Source organism: Ambystoma mexicanum, chromosome 6p (genome assembly GCF_040938575.1).
Source record: "Ambystoma mexicanum isolate Mex_15411 chromosome 6p, UKY_AmexF1_1, whole genome shotgun sequence".
NCBI classification, from domain to species: domain Eukaryota; kingdom Metazoa; phylum Chordata; class Amphibia; order Caudata; family Ambystomatidae; genus Ambystoma; species Ambystoma mexicanum.
In genome coordinates this window covers 422,358,067-422,372,359 of record NC_090935.1, presented here as the reverse complement: position 1 = coordinate 422,372,359, position 14,293 = coordinate 422,358,067, and positions in this window count along the sequence as shown.

The following is a 14,293-nucleotide window of genomic DNA, read 5'->3' as shown; positions in this document are numbered from 1 at the left end:
AAAAAGGGGGGAAGCAGTCAGAACCGTCATATTTTTTTTTGTAACACATTATGGTTTTCATTTTATACATTACATAACACAACATTAGACTCTTAGGGAGTCGGTCAACTTCAACTTTCAAAAGTCTTTGGATCCAAGCAACCATACACAGTGATCACAATATAATATTAGCAGCATCGCATCATTTATATGGGTTATGCATTAATCGATTTTGGCAATTTATTGAGCATCTTCCCATTTCTGCCAGACCTTTCCGGCTTTCTCCGGACATCCTCTGGCTCTATATACCTGCTGCTCCATTGCTATGCATATATTTACATCTGTAACCCATTGCTCAAATTGCGGTATTACACCAGATCCCCACAGTTTCACTATGTTCCTCTTAATTAATGCTGTAGTGGGTGAAATAAACATGTTTTCATATTGCGTCATTGCCCCTTCATCTTCCACTCCCAACAACAGTAATTTGGGTTCTCTAGGGACTACGCGTCCCAGGGCTCTCGTGAGTTCATCACAGTATTGCTGCCAGTACTGTCGGATATGGGGGCAGTCCCACAGTATGTGGAAGAAAGTGCCCTCTTCGTGTTGGCAGCGCAGGCAGTTTGGGTCTGCAGTTCTGCCCCAACGATAGAGAGCCACTCTTGGGTAGTATATTCTATGTAATATCTTTAGCTGCATAAGCCTAGATGATATGGCTGTTTCGCGGGGGTGCATCAGAATCGTTACCAGGATGGTGCCCACATCCCTCTCCCATTTAGATTTCAGGCTTAGTAACTCAGGTCTAGCAAAGGAGGTTATAGCACTATACATAACAGAGGTGATTTTAGTGTCAATACGGTCTAGGACTATATTCCTCTCCATGGGAGTACATTCAGGCATGTCGGACAGGGCCGGGAGATAGTTTTGTAATGCATGTTGTAGTTGTGTATGAAGATATCGTTCTGTATCAGGGAGGTTGAACTTAGTTACTAGGTTTACCTTCTGCAATTACGTCACCCACTTTTGTTATTCCTAATGACAAACAACTCGGCCATCTAGGGAGTTTGCTTACCTCGGGGAGATTCCTGTTTTCCCTTAAGGGTTTACTGGGGTGATTTTCTTGTCCCAACCAATAAATGTATGGGTCTCTGTCCAGATTAGTGTCATAAGAGTTAGCATTTTCCGGGGTGGGGGGGTACAATACTTATACTTTGGTAGAGACATTCCAGCGGGGCAGTCTTGGCCTTGCAGCGATCTCTGCTCTTTCATGCGGTAGTGATGTGTACCGTGTAGCATATCATTTACTACTGCTATCTGGCTCGCCCAGTAGTAGGTCTGCAGGCGAGGCAGCCCAATACCTCCCTCCCATATGGACCGTTGGAGTGTACGGCGCACTATCCTTGGGTGTCCACCTCCCCACAGAAGCTTTCTAAGTATGCATTCAATTCTGTGGAACACACTCGTTGGGATGTGAAGTGGGGCGTTTTGTAGGATGTATAAGAAATGGGGTAGGGCCATCATTTTGAACAGCGCTGCTCTTCCTAGAAGGGTCAGTGGCAAGGAGATCAAATCGTGTACATCTTCTGTGAATCTCTCCACAATTGGATGAAGATTTTTGACCACATATTCGTTCCAATCTTTTGTGATCTGTATACCTAAATATCAAAAGTGGCTCCTTTCAACGTGGTAAGGGCAGTCATCTGGGACGACATCTCCCATTTCTTTAATCGGGAATAATATAGACTTGGACCAGTTTACCCTCAGACCACTGAAAGATCCATATTACTCTAGAAGAATTGTTACTATGGGACAAGAGGTGGCTGGGACTTTTAGATATATTAGCAGGTCATCTGCATACAGGGACACCTTGTCTTCCCATTTGTCTGTCCATCGAAAACCGCTCCATGTCTGTGTATCTCTCAATAATCTGGTTAAGGGCTCTATTGCTAGTGCAAAGAGCATTGCAGATAGGGGACAAGCCTGTCTCGTTCCCTTCCCCAGTTTAAAGGGTCTTGCTAGCCAGCCATTAACCCTAGTCTCAGCTTCAGGGGAGTTATAAAGAGGTTGTACCCAGCCCATATATTGTTCGCCAAAACCCATTTGGTGCATTTTTTCCCATAGTTCCTGCAAGTATATTGAGTCAAAGGCATTTTCTTGAAGTCTATTGCCAGTAGCACTAGGGGGTCCTGGAGGGCATGTGTTCTTTTGAGTGCCAAGTGCAGTCTGTGTATATTCATACGCGTGGACCTACGTGGCATTAATCCACATTGGTCCGCGTGTATTAGTGATGTTATGACTCGCTGCAATCGGGTGGCTGTTATTTTAGCCAAGAATTTGGTTTCGCTGTTTATGAGGAAGATTGGTCTGTATGAACTACATTTATCTGGGGGTTTACAATTATAGTGGCTTTCCTAAGGTCAGCAGGCAGGTGACCCTGTTCCTTCGACTGCAGGTACATGCTTGGCAAGTGAAGGGCTACCTCATTCGTCCCTATCTTCTTCCAAATCTCGATCGGGAAGCCATTCGGTCCCGGGTTTCTTTTCCGATTGGAGCTGTGACGTAGCTGATACCAGTTCCTTCTCCGTGATATCTTTTTCTAGAAGGGTTTCTTTGTTCAGCACTTATTGCGATGTCAATGGGAGTGTTAGGAGTTTTATACAGTTCAGCATAGTATGTTGCAAAATCTTCTGCAATTTCCCAGTCAGTTAATAGTGGATCTGCGTTATCTGGTTTGATTACTCTGACCTGACTATGCCCCTTGTCTCTATGTTCTAGCTACACCAGAATTTTACCTGCTTTATCACATGTTTCATATATTCTGGCAGGCATTGCTCTGTGTGCTTGTTTGGCACTGTCTAGGGCTGTGTTTTGTAAGTGTTTTTGAGCCAGTATAAGTGATCGATGTGTGTCAAGCTGGTCAGATACAAGTTGGGACTCTACCGCCTGTTTAACTCTCTTTTCAGCTTCCTCCAGTGTTTTCTGATGTGTTTTTTTTATGCGCTGTAGTCCAGGAGAGAGTCTCTCCTCGGAGTACCGGCTTGTATGCCTCCCATAGCACCCCAGGATTATCCACTGATCCAGTGTTTAGCTCAAAATATGTTTTTGTAGCTGTTTGTACATGTTATATGATGTCTGGAAAGCCTAGGTAGTAATTATTGAGGCACCAGGACGGGGGAGGAAGCAGCCTCACCGTCGTCAGCTCCATCAGTAGGGACGAGTGGTCTGATATACCCCTCAGGAGCAGCGTTGCTATAGTTGCTTTATGTATGTCTGTCGCTGGGATAAAGAAATAGTCTAATCTCGATAATGAGGCATGGACCCCAGAGTGGTAGGAGTATTCTCGTGCATCAGGATGTAGGTCTTGCCAAATCCCTTAGTCCCAATGCGGCGGTGAAGGTGGCGAGTTTGGTATGAATCCTAGTTTTTCTCCCTCTTAAATGTGTGCGTTCCAACTCTACGTCCATGACTTTGTTGAAGTCTCCCCCTAGGTTCAGAGTGTCTGACATGTTTTTGGTGACTACTAGTGTAATATCATTTATCAGCGCAGTCCTCAATGAGGGAGATGAGTAGACTGCGAGCAAGGCAATGTTTTGGTTCCATAACGGTCTTGTAATGTATGTAAATCTACCCCGTGTCCTTTATCACATTGGAGAGAGTAAGCAGAAGCCTTTTATATAGTAGTATGAGCCCTCCTCGTGAGCACATGGTGAAATCAGCATGTATCGCATTGCGGTAGTAGGTACGCTTGAATAAGTTACAGGTTGTGCCTGCCAGGTGGGTTTCGGTGAAGAATACTACATCCGGTGAATGTCTGTTCAGGAACTGTGTGAGTAGTCGTCTTTTGAAACCACTACCTAGCCCATTGACATTCCATGTCAGAAATGTTAGGGTTCTGACGTCGCTTTTAGGGGAAGCCATTGTGAGTGGGGTGGGTGCTAGTGAAAGCTGTGCCGTGTTTCCTGATAGTAACATGGTAGTTCTATGATGTGTTGCAATTTTAGAGGGATACGTGTGAAGTGGTCTTTGGATCCGTGCCTCACAAAAACAAATAAATTCCCCTCCCCTCCCCATACTCCACCCAACTTGAAGCATCTGTCGCCTGAATAACAAGTGACAGCTGAGAAAAAAGAGAACAACAGAACAATCAGCCGTCAAACAAACCACTCTTCAGTGAAACTTGTCCCAAACAAGCCCTGGAGTTCGCCCAAACCTTTGGTCCTGGAACGACATTCACTCCAGGGGGGGAGAGGTCCTCATCTATGATGGCAGCTCAAATGTGGTCTATCCACGGTTTGCATGGTTGCGTATTGTGTGTTCGTCCCAAGTGTGGACCTCTTTTCTAGTCGAGGAGGTATCATTGTGCACTGTCCATTCGCCCCTGTCCATTACTCCACACATTCTCGAGGCGGCAGGTCCCGATCCTGCGCCGGCGGTTAAATTGGCAGTGGACCCCATTCCGGTAGGGCCCGGGGGTTTATGCTTCTGTTGTTCCGCAATGTTCTCCAGTCCCCCTCAATGTGTTTTTGGAAATACATTCCGTAAAAGTTACACAGCAACATAAATTCTAAAACAAATCATGATAAAAATGTGTTAAAAACCCATGAACAACAAGAATAAACAAATAATTATTCCATAAAAAGATATTGCACTATCCTAAAAAAAATACTTTTCTTCCAAGCACTTACTAAATAAGTTGATACAGCAGATATAACATCAATGGATTTCGCAAGTTTGCATAAATGTTCAGCGATAATGATCGTCTTCAGTCCATCCGTTCGTTTGTAGTATTTAACATATGTTGCCCTTTTCACTCTTATGATATTAAAGCAAAATAATAAAAAATGTCTATGGTTAGCACAAGTTGTAGTGCACATTATTTCAGATAATGGAAGCACATTAATAATAGTAGTAGCAGAAATAGATTAGTGGTAGTAGTGGCAATAGTAGTGTAGCAATAATCACTCTAGAATGGTAATCTCGAGAGGTTTATGCCAACATGAATCCAGCCGCATCAGCCTGTGCAACTCCCTGGGCAATAACCAGAAACCACTGTTTAGATTAGCGGTTCTGGATTATTAACTCAAGTATATAAATCAATCTAGCATGCTACACAGAGGCAGCAGGCTCAGTAGTGGTAGAGGGAGTAGAGGTAAGAGTTGTAGAAAACAAGTACCAAAAGTAGACGCAGTAGAAGTAATGGGAGTAGTACTAGTATGATATGATATGATAAGGCATTTGTAACGCGCCTATACACAAGTGTTTCAAGGCGCGACGAGGCAGGGAGGGGGGAACAAGGGGAAGACAGACAACGATCGTACTAGGCCAGGTGTCATTCAGATCGCGCAAGTGCAGGGATAGGGGGAAGGGAGAGGTGCATGGGGAAGGGGAGGGGGGAAGTGCAGTACAAGGTAAGTAGAATAAATAAATAAAAGGGCCAGCTGGTGGCAAGTGCAAGGTAAGTGCAGAACAAGTGCTGGGAAGGGGGGGCTGTAGGGATACAGAGACAGTCCCGCAGTGCAGGGGTTGCCAGGGAGGCAATGCAAGTGGAGAATGGCTGGGCCCAGGACCGAGGTCGGTGAGAGTGGCCCAGTTGCAGATTCAGTGCAGTTTTAGCGAAGAATTAGCAGGGGAGAGGGAGAGAGAAAGCAGAAGCAAAGAGGAAGGTTTTGAGGTGCTTCCGGAACCGGAGATGGTTCTCCTCAAGTTTCAGGGGGGCAGGAAGGCTGTTCCAGAGGGAGGCCCTTGCCGCGGAGAGAGATCTACCCCCAACTCGTTGCTTCGAGAAGCGGCTGACCCTGAGGGAGTTGGAGACGGATGAGTGAAGGGCTCGGGAAGGAAGATATTTAGGAAGAGAGAGTTGAAGGTATTTAGGCCCCAGGCCCCAGAAGGCCTTGTGGACAATGCAGAGGGTTTTGAACTTTATCCTCGCAGCCACTGGGAGCAAGTGTAGAGATTTCAGTCCTGGAGAGATACGGTCCCTGGGCTTGAGGCCAAGGACAAGTCTTGCAGTTCTGTTCTGGATGAGTTGCAGAGGGCGGAGTGTGGAGGCAGGCAGATTAAGATAGAGGCTGTTACAGTAGTCCAGCTTTGAGAGAACCAGGGCTCGGGAGACAGCGAGCTTCTGGGGGAAGGAGTGGAAGGGAAGAATACCTCTGAGGAGGTGCAGCTGGTAGTGTGACTTCTTAGAGACGTCAGATATATGAGGAGAGAAGGAGAGTGTGGAGTCGAAGATAACCCCGAGATTTTTTGCCTTGCAGGTAGGAGCAGGAAGAGGGCCAAGAGAGGCCGGCCAGAGAGCTGCAGGGAAGGAGGGAGTGGGTGTGCCGATGAGCAGAATCTCAGTCTTACTGGCATTAAGGCAGAGGTCATTGGCGGCACACCATTCCTGGATAGCAGACAGACAGTCAGAGATGAGGGAGGGAGAGGAGGAGGCCGAGGGTAGCCTGAAAATGAGCTGGGTATCGTCTGCATAGCACTGAAAGTTGGGGCAGAGAGCGGCGATGCGGTGGGCAAGGAGTGCCAGATACTGGTTGAACAGCCAGGGGGAGAGATTAGATCCATGGGGGACACCACAGGTGGAGAAAAAGATGTCAGAGAGGAAGGACCCGAGTTGGACCTGGGAGGGTCAATTGGAGAAGAAAGAGGTCAGCCACGCCAGAGCCTGACCAGTGATACCCAGGTTATCACGGAGACGGTTGAGCAGGATGGCATGGTTGACAGTGTCAAAGGCAGAAGAGAGATCGAGCAGAATGAGGACACACGGAGTGTTGGAGTCGAGGTTCAAGAGCAGGTCCTCACGGATGTTCAGGAGAACAGTTTCCGTGCTTCCGGCAGCTCTGAAGCCAGATTGATGGTCATGAAGACTGCCAACAGATTCAGCATGGAGGTTAAAGTGGGAGATGGCCAGTTTCTCCAGGAGCTTCCCCAGGAAGGGAGTGATGGAGATTGGGCGATAGTTAGCCGGGCAGGAGGGGTCAGAAGAGGGTTTCTTAAGAAGAGGGTGCACAAAGGAGTGCTTAAGGGGGGATGGAAAGACTCCAGAGGCGAAGGAGTGGTTGCAAAAGTCAGCCAGGGCAGGAGCCAGGGAGTCAATGTGGTCCTTGATAGTTTTGGAGGAACAGGGGTGAACCTGTTTAGACGAGACTTTCATAGATCGGACTTGTCTGGAAACCTCGTCAGCAGAAAAAAGGGGAAAGGCAGAGAAGGGGGGAGGAGGGGTGGCTGCAGAAGGGCCCGAGGAAGCAGCAGTTGCCAGTAGCAACAGAAGTAGTAATGGCACTAGTCGCGATAGTAGTAGTATCAGAAAGAGTGCAATTATTGGCATTTCAGGTATTACTAGTAATAGCGGCGGTAATTGGAGAAGCTGTAGCAAGGGTACTAAGGGTCAAGTTGTAGTAGTTACATTACAGCTACCCTTAATGGGTGTAGCAGTCGTAGAACTATTCGACTATTGTGAAGGTATCACTGCATTGGCCTCCTGTGATGAAGCGTGTGGCGTTTAAAGCACTCTGCATGGTACACCAGACCCTTTATGGTTCTGGCCCCGAGTTCTTGCAGAAAAAAAGTGGCCCCTATTTCCCCTCAGATACCTCGTTTTCACAATTTTAGATCAGGTGGCTGGACGCCTTCGGTTGTGGCCGCCAGGCTATGGAATTCTCTTCCGCTGGCCCTGCGTGATGCACAGGATCATTTTCAGTTTTGCGTGGCTTGAGGAATTTTCTGCTCTATGCCTCTTTTCTTTGTTCCTCTCTGTGGTTTCCTTCTTGCCCATCTCCCAGTAGCGCCACGATGCTCTCGTTGGTGACGGTGCGCTTTACAAATAAATAAAATAAATAAAGGTCTGCTTCTGTATTTAACCCAAAGAAAGATATGACCATGGCGGTGAATTGGAGGTTTTCAAGAAATGCTATTTATTCAGTGATTTAAGTGTCCGTTTATGGAGAGAGCATCTAAGCAAAGCTAAATACGATGTGTTGAATGCAAGTGCACATTCTGCATAGGGACCAGTGCTGCTTTGCAGAAAGAAAGATGGAGCTGAAAATGTTGCTGTGCCATTGGATATGCGCCAAGCAGAGCTGAATTATTCAACAGGCACATCCCAGAAAAGGTTTTCCTATGTTTCTCATTATTTTCAATGTGTTGATCCTTTCCCTTTTTTGATAAACAAACATGCAGTCATCACACAGAACACAGCACTATTTCCACGTGCAGGCGGTGGGTGCATGGTACACTCAGGGTCTTATCTGATTAAGGATGCATCGGTGGGACGTTTTAAAGCACCAGCTGGTTCCAAGAAAACGTCTTAGCCCAAGTCAGCAGAGCCTCACAGGAGGTGTTTATCTTGCTTGTTTGGATGTACCAGTTAGCAGAACAGTTCGTATTTCGCAGAACCACTGGGCCTTTGCTTTCTTTTGCAGCTGGAAGAATTTAGTTTCTTGGCGCTAGATCTGGAGAAGTGTCCAACACCTGCTCCCCACTGGCTGTGATCCTTGGCAGGGCGAGCCACGGGCTTACTGGAGCAATCATTTTCTCCAGGCATGCTGATGGTCTATAAAAGCAGGAATGGCAGGAATGCGTACAGTAGACACAAGCTGGCATGAGCATGGCATGGCTGCTGGAGACACAGCAAATCCCTCACCTTTCTACTGACCCATCAGAAAAAGCAAAGCTGCACGCCCGCCGCGTTCTCAGTGCCTTAGTCACTTAGCACGGGGGCTCTGCATGCGGCCATGCTTATATAAAGCTACTTTGTTAAAGGGACGTTATGCTGAAGTTGCACTAATAAAGACCTATGAAATTCATTGAACAGGGACGTTATGGTTGCAAAGAAAAATCAAAAAAACAAAGAAATGTGTCAGTTATGGTAAGCTAAGCAACCATAACTCGTGCCACTGCGTGCACTGCCAGGATAACACCCAGGACATCAAAGATGACACCACAAATAGCATTTTCGATGACGTCGCTGATTTGAACAGATTTGTTGTAGCACATACTGATGTGCATGCTGGGGATGCAAGTGCATGCTGGGGATACAAGTGCATGCTGGGGATACAAGTGCATGCTGGGGATGCAAGTCATGGCTGAATTGCCTAAGGCAAAGGTTAGGCCTCATTATCCACAGCACCTAACCGGCATCCTGCTCCGGTGTCCACCATCCCTCATAATGTGGCCAATGGCCAGTATTCATGGCTTGCCACAGGCTCTGCTTCAGGCACCAAAGTTATATAACTTATTTTTTAACCTGCCCTTGCCAGGGGGCAGGCCAATGTCCCCTTTGACCACAAAGACGGTCCCTGCTGGCCATGCCCAATTTAACCCAATAGCCGGTCCATGATGGCCATGGCCAGTGGCCAGATTGCACTGGACACGACCCCAGGTTATGCCTCAGACACCACATACATTTTGACACTTTTCAAAAAATAAAAAAAGCGACTTGAGTGGACTAACAGTGTAGAAAATGCCACCTGAAATGGGAAACAGTGCAATACTTTGCATCATGATAAATACATGTTCAAAGGTACCTTCACAGCACTTGCAAAGAACAGTCGCTACCACTGTCTGCAGTGCTCCAGAGAGCACAGAGGAAAGGGGACATTAACATGTGTTCCAGGCCACCTAATTTGCTTCCTCTATGAAGAGTGCAATCAGTTTCCAAGTCCATCAGATAGGAAAACGTGGTGGTAAAGGTGGCGCTACAGTTCTACCGCCACTTTGTCCAATGCGCCTAAATTGCTTTCATTTGGCAGGCGGATGTGGGGAGCGGAGCACACTCAACACGTGGAATCATGATGAAATATACCTACCTTTTTGCACCTGTTAAAAGCAGGAGCATTTCATACGGGTCCATTGATCAAAAGCGACTCCACCTGTTTTCCACGTGGCATGCAGGGGGGGGGGGGTTGCATGTAAGTGCAAACGGAAGGGGACCCTCTGTGCAATGGGCCTTTTAAATTAAAATGACAGCAGATATAAAAGGGTTGTCACTCACGTCCTCACCAATATAACAAATATCACACATTATGCACATATAAAGTATTGATTTTTTTAGAGACCATTTCTTACAACCCATTGAAGTTGACTAGTATTAAGTGATTTGTGGACACACAGCGCTGCCAGCCCACTGAACCCAGAGTCCTCACAGTGTCCACAGGAAGTTCTCATTCCCTCTGTAATATTTCCACAATCGAGTGGGAAATATATCGTGCGAGAATGGAAAAGTGTGCATTGTGGAGATACTAGTGGGTGAAATCAAACGCTATGCTAGGCTGCACACCATGAAGGCAGGCTGAAGTATTTGATCATTACCCGGCAGACCACTGGGATTTCAGAATGAGAAAAATCAGAAAACTATGTTACCTGTACGTTTCATAAACAAGCATCAATCTAAAGACACACAACCCGCCCCACACACACATAAGCACCTTACCCTATCTAGCGAGCAACATATTTATAGAAATGTGCAACACCAAAGGTAAGTTAGTAAACCACATTATTAATGGACATACACCAGGCCTCGAATCAACATGAGGTATTGTTGGCCCTAATATTTTTTAACTATAGGGCAGCTGGCAGAGTTCAGGGACTGTCGATCTAAAGAATAACCGCGAGCAGCTACAGGGTTCTTCGGTACATCTCTCATCACAAGGAAATGAGAACCTATTGTGTAAAGCATCCCAGCCTTGTTTTAGCTTGCTCAGTAATGACTGTATCACAAGACAAAATTCTTTCTTAGAATGCAAATATCCTAAAGCACATCCAGGGAGGCTATTGTCAAAAACAGACATATGGGCCTCATTACAAGTCTGGTGGTCCCACAATAAGGGTGCTGGTGACAACGTACTGGCACCCATTCCGGGCAGCCAGACTACGAGAATGGCTGCATGGGTCGGTGCTCCCGGCAGGTCTGGCCTGCCGGGAGCACCAGCCCCCGCAGGCATGGTTTTCACAGAAGCACCGGCACAATTAGCAACGGTGCTGTTGCTTCTGTGTCCCCATTCCAATGGGAAGGGGGACATACAGACCCACCGCCTGACATAGCGGGCCGCCGGGACTTGTCCCGGGTCCCTGTGGCACCCGGATAACAGATGGCAGAAACGGTGTCATGAGGTCAGCGAGCACCGGCAGGTTACCACCAACCTCGTAATGTGGCCCACAGAATTAGTAAGAAATCAAAAAACAGAGCGCCTTCAGTATTTCGGGACACATACATCCTCTGCACGTCGCAAAGATGAGGACCTGATGTTTACATTCAAATATCCAGCTCGTTGGCCTGTGCAGTATTCTGTATTGCAACAAACTGTCATAGTAACACCCTTATCGGCCGCTTCACACTTGAGCAGCATGGATAGACTGTTTGCAAAATACACCAAAGAATAAAGGAAACTCAGACTCCTACATTTCTTCATAATTGGCTTTGGGCAGCCTATGTAACAAATGTCCGTATTCTATTGAGAACAAAAATAAATGTGCGCAACCATTTTCATTCATTAAAAATGATTGTTTTTAATGATTGAATATATAATTATGAATTTCTGAAGACGGGCAGTAGTAAAAATCTCATGCAACCTACAAATATGTCAACCTTTTTAGAAAGTAGGCACATTTGTTTGCATGCCTGTCAGTGCAAAAATGTGTCCACTGTGATTCTAGCGATATTGTCACTGCTGAAGGGAGCCTTCTCTCATCCAGACCCTCCAGGATATTGCATAAGCACATTTTGCAGCACAAACATGTATTTATTGCAGCATTTTTGCAGCACATTTTTTTTTGATTGGAGGGTGTAGGTTTGGCACATTGCAGGAAAAAGGCAGTGTTTGGGACTCCGTTTTTTTAGGGTGGATGACGTGCCCAAGATGATGGTCTCTGTCTTGTCATCATTCAGGCATTGTCCATGGGTGGCCTTCCATGCCTGAATGATGAGATATGCCTAGTTCACCAAGGCCAAATCCTTATCATAATCACCAGTAAGTAGTAGGAGGATCTGAGTATCATCTGCATAATTAGTGTAGGTGATACCAAGATGATCCAGATCATCGAAAAGGGGCTTAGTGAAGATGTTATAGAGGGTAGGTGAGACGCAAGATCCCTGAGGCACTCCACAGGTGATGGGGATGGGGTCGGCAGATGCCACAGGTGAGAATACTCTCATAGTACAATTGCTTAGAAAAGATTGTATCCACGTTATGGCTTCTGTTGAGAAGTGCGCAGCAGAGTCCACGTGTCTGCATGAGACCCGGTGGTCGACCAGGTCAAATGCAGCCGATGAGTCCAACAGAAGAAGAAGGGCTGATTTCCCTTTATCCCTAAATTCCTCAATCTGGGCCTTCAAGTCTATTAATGCTGTTTCGGTCCCGTGCTGAGGCCGAAAGCCAGACTGCTGTGTCCTAGTAGGGAGTTGGATTCCAGATGTTTTTGTATTTGGGAGTAGGCCATTTTGTCTATGATTTTCAGAAGAAATGGCACTGTAGTGATTGGTCGGTATTTGGTTGGTATCAGATGGTCTAAAGTCTGTTGTTTCAATAAAGGGAGCACCCACGATTCCTTAAGGTTAGATGGGATGGTACCTGAAGAAAATGAGGCGTTGATGAGTTTTGTAATGAAGGGGGCCAGGTCTCTGGCTGCATCCTTTATGAGTTGTGCAGGGCATTGGTCACCTTGACAATTAGAGGCTTTAAGTGATAATATGATTTTTTCAGTTTCAATTATATTAACTTTAGAGTACGTAAAACGGGATGGTTTTTATGGTGTTGTTTGGTGGCTCTGGGGTGATTCTGGGGGGTAGTAATGCTAGTTAATGTGGGGTTTTTCTTAGCGATTTTTACTTGTAGAGTCGTAACTTTGTTGGCTAGCACTTGCTGTATGTTCGAACACCATAGTTTATCCTGAGTGCACATTTCTGGCATGGGATGGGGTCTTCTAACTCTTTGAGGACGACAAAGAGTTCCTTCATACTTGATTTGGCCTGAGATATTCTGGCGTTATAGGTTTCACATTTAGCTAGGAATATTTCTTTTTTGGATAGGGCAGTGATGGTACTGAGATTAGTCTTGTTTTCCGCAGAAGGTTGTGATCTCCGAGATACCTCGCATTGCCTTTTTTTATATGTTAAATGTTTAAGTATGGTGTGTACCAAGAATTGAGATGGGCCTTCGGTTTACTTTGTCTTAATTTGAGTAGCGCTATTGAGTATAGTGAGGTGGTCATAATTTGAATATATTCCTTGACCAATGTGTCAGGTCCTCAGTTTTCAGGGAGCGCATTGAGTGTGGAGAGAATAAGGGGGAGTAGGTTGTTGCAGGTAATATTCTTTTTATTTCTGGTGGGAATGGGTGTAGCTAGCGATACAGGCAAGGAGATCAGTTTTACAGTGGCTAAAGTAAAGGTTATGAGGTGGTGGTCAGTCCAAATCCGAGGGGATATAGAGGAAATTGAGGCATTGCAGTTATGGTCTGCCACCCAGTCCAGTGTTCTTCCTTTGTTATGAGAAGGATGAAGCACTCTCTGGGTAAAGCCTTGTTTCATTAGTATGTTCGTCACACTGGATGCATGTGTGTCTTTAGAGTCATTATAGCCTAACTTCAAGTCCCCTAGTTGTAGGACTTGAGATTAGTTTTTAAAGTTATATTAGTTACAATATTAGAAATCTCATCCTCAAACATTCCGATAGGGCCTGGGGGTCTATATACAAGATGGATCGTGAGAGTCTGGGAGCTGTTAATAGTACATTTGGATGTGAGATACTCACATGATTTGATGTCAGGGGATGGCACTAGTCTAATTGGTAGATTAACTCCAGCTATGAGGGCAATACCTCCTCCTCGTGTTTCAACTCTGTCTAACCTTAGGATGGTATATCCTAAGGATGGTTGGGGATAGCCAATGAGAGGGCTGGTCCTGCAGCAGCATGTAGCCAGGATTCAGTGATCTCTAGGAAGTCAAGGTGTTCTGCCTGAATGATGTCAGATATTTCAGTTGCATGTGCAACCAGAGATCTCACATTTATCAGAGCACCCTTGAGACTGGGGTTAGCTGAGGCTGGTAATAGAGAGCATTGAGTGCTTTGGGTCTTGGAGGTAGAGTGATTGATGAGTGTCTGTATTAGCTGACATTTGCTTTTTATAGGAGGTGTTACGTAGGTGTTAAGGTTCTTACATATATTGGTGTCGGAAGCCCTCTCCGGCCAATATGTTCAACAGGCTCAAAGCACATTTCACTGTGACGGGCCCTTATGGGCCTATCATTATAAAATGCGATTAAAAAAAAGCATTTCTATTCCATTTGAGGAAAAGAAATGCAAGTGAGCTAGCAGCGGCTA